We start from the raw sequence: 2,844 nt of genomic DNA, 5'->3' as shown, positions 1-2,844 counted from the left end.
AAAAAATCAAAACACCAACTTCTGTTTCATGTAATTAGACTTATACAGAAATTAGAAGGTTAAGTACCAACTAGTTAATCACCTAATTTCACAGCTATCTGAAGTGGCAATTGTTATATAGCAGCTTATCTATGACACATTCAAGACAAATGATACAATTTATTACTTGTTCATAAGCTACAACACAGCCTGCTTAATACCTTTCCTTAAATTCCACCTCTATACTACAATATGCTTGAGGTCCATGCAAAAAAGTACCTACCTTTTATGTAGGAAATGGATGATTAAGTCTTTGGTGTCCCATTTACTTAAAACAACTTTTTAAAATGTGGAAATGAAGAAAGATGCCCTTGTATGAATATTTATATCTCAGATGATAGATTTTCTAAAAAGCGTATAATTATCTCATTAGAACACAATAAGGAAATACACAATAAGAAACATAAAATGATACGCATGTGTTTAGGGGGAAAAACACTTATCAGAAGAGTTCGAAAACACAGATCTTGGTCTTTGCTAATGAACCTTATTAACGCAGTTATACATTAGTGTTCTTTCTAGAAAAGTGAATATAAACCTACACACGCTCTCAATACTTGCTTCAGTTGGGTTTCTGTCCAAATATATGTATGACCTAAAGCTATTCAGAGGAAATTGAGTGATAACCTTAAAACATTACTAGAATTTGTGGTCTGCAGTTGAAACCACTAGTGTTTGTGAACTAGAATCTAAACTGGTAGACCTAACAATCTGATTTAAAAGCACTAAATTTACATTTCTTCATGCCATTTAATCCAAATCCCTATCCCTGCAAAAGCAACTCCACGCTCAAAATTCCTTATTTTTAGCAGCTTTTTAGCAAATGCCTGAATTGAAAAATTTTTGCAACCTAATTCATCTTAATTTGTAATGGGCGGATACCAAATGACCAGAAAGATGTCACAAGTACAGCATTAACTAAACGGATACTAAGACTGCTTAAATTATTGCAAACTGCAATATAGTTATATAAGTTATATATAAGTTTCATATTTTGGAAAGTGTTCAAATTACTTTATCTATATATACACAATTTATTTACCCTCCATCATCGTTTCCTAATAACTGTAATTAGTATATTGCAGAATGGGGAAACTAAACTGGCTTTTATTCAATGCAGAGTGTCACACTGCAACCCCTGGATTTAAAAATATATTTTTGTAGCTATTTAGAGAAATCAAGATACAGTGAAATTGTTAGTTAATATGATACGTAGAATTAAAAGGCTGTGATTATTCCTACTCACAATGTCCACAATCACTCAGCTATGATGTACTTTAAACCTGATCTGGATCTATGCATGGGAGACATTTTCTCCATAACACACAGCATATTGCACCCCAAGTGTCTAGTATCCTTATGGCCTCCATTAACCTTCACCACAAAGTACAAAAAAGAACACATTGATCCTTCAGTGAGAACGACTCCTTGGTCTTAGAAAACAGAGCCAGCAAAAGCGAGAAACAGCACAAAATGGGGTTTTGGAAAGGGAAGGACAAGGATTTAATCAATATAAAATGTGCATCTGAAAATTTCTTTGCACTGTGTATATGCCCATGATCCTTTTCTTTAAAAATTGCCAACAAAGATTCCGTGGTCACATCTCATTGTTTGTGTTCTACTCCTCACTGAACTATCCAAGACTTTTAATGAATTCCTCCCTGAAAGAAGCAATGACAATTTTATACCGGTGAGAACTACTGCCACTGAGAGAAAAACTCTGTAGCAAGAAAGAGAGAAAGCAAGCCAGCAAGCAAGAAAGGAAAAATAAAGTTAATAAGCACGTATTCACCAGGGCTTAAAGACAGACGGCTCACAGCCACGTATTAGAGACGTCCCAGAGGACACACAAGAATTCAGAGAATACACAATGTTTTAAAAACGTGGACACCTGCCAATAATCACACCTTTTATCTAGTCTCCCTAATAAGTTTCTTGGTGAACAAAAATCCAAGGAGCCCACATCCCTAGAACCTTGGGATGTGACCTGAGAAGGATGTTTACTAGTCCTGCTAGAGCGACGTCTCCCTTGGATGCCTGGCGACCACGCGCGGATGGGGTCTGAGGAGTAAGACAGGAGGCCAGAGACCAGCCCTAATTTCAGTTATTCAGTCGCATTACAGCAGGATTCGCACTTCCCCCAGAGGCTCTCACTGTTCCTCTTCGGCCCTCTCGCCCAGGACGCGTCTTTCCCCCTCCTCGCTGGCTGCCTAGGCCAGGGTGCCAAAAGACCCTAAAGGTGGAGGGGGCGTTTCCTGAGTTCACAGACGCCCCCTTCTTGCCCCAAACATGGCCCCAAATCTCACAAACTTTCCCTCGCTGGGATGGCAAAGGAAGACAACGGCGAAGACCCTCGGTCTCCGTCCTGAGGCCAGAGAAAACCTCCTCCAGCCCCCCACCCCAACAGCAATTCAGCGAGTGCTGGCGGTCAAGTTCTCGGTGCAAGAGCGAGGGACGTCAGACCTCAAGCCCGCGCCTGTATCTCAGGGTGGTATAAACAGGATGTCAGCGCGTTCCAGGCTTGTTTATGAAAACTTGGTGTGTGCTCTGTGGGAGGGGGCGACGAGCCTTAACCTTCCCCCCATCCTGGCGTGGGGCTCCCGCCCCCCAACCTCCTCGCCGCCGGTCGACGCCGCTCGGCTGGAAATCCCCGCTTCCTCACCCGCACCCACACGCCCCCAGCCCGCCCGGGCCCGGGGTCCAGTGCCGCGCTCGCTGAGCGGCCGGGGGGTGCGCGGCTCCCGAGGACAGAGAGCAGCGGCCGCGTAGCCCGCCAGCGCCCGGCTCCGCGCCCCTCACCCGGCT

The 2,844-nt window shown here is 43.2% G+C and overlaps 1 protein-coding gene across 3 annotated transcripts in view; it reads right to left on the bottom strand.

Moving 5' to 3' along the window:
• Positions 1-2,844, bottom strand: part of JAK1 (Janus kinase 1) — a 125,918-nt gene that overhangs the window by 122,555 nt on the left and 519 nt on the right. The gene's annotated exons all lie outside the window — the stretch shown is intronic.

The sequence above is a fragment of the Suricata suricatta genome, chromosome 8 (assembly GCF_006229205.1).
Source record: "Suricata suricatta isolate VVHF042 chromosome 8, meerkat_22Aug2017_6uvM2_HiC, whole genome shotgun sequence".
Taxonomy (NCBI): domain Eukaryota; kingdom Metazoa; phylum Chordata; class Mammalia; order Carnivora; family Herpestidae; genus Suricata; species Suricata suricatta.
Note: the sequence above shows the minus strand (reverse complement) of the source record. Positions and strands in the feature narration are given on the sequence as shown.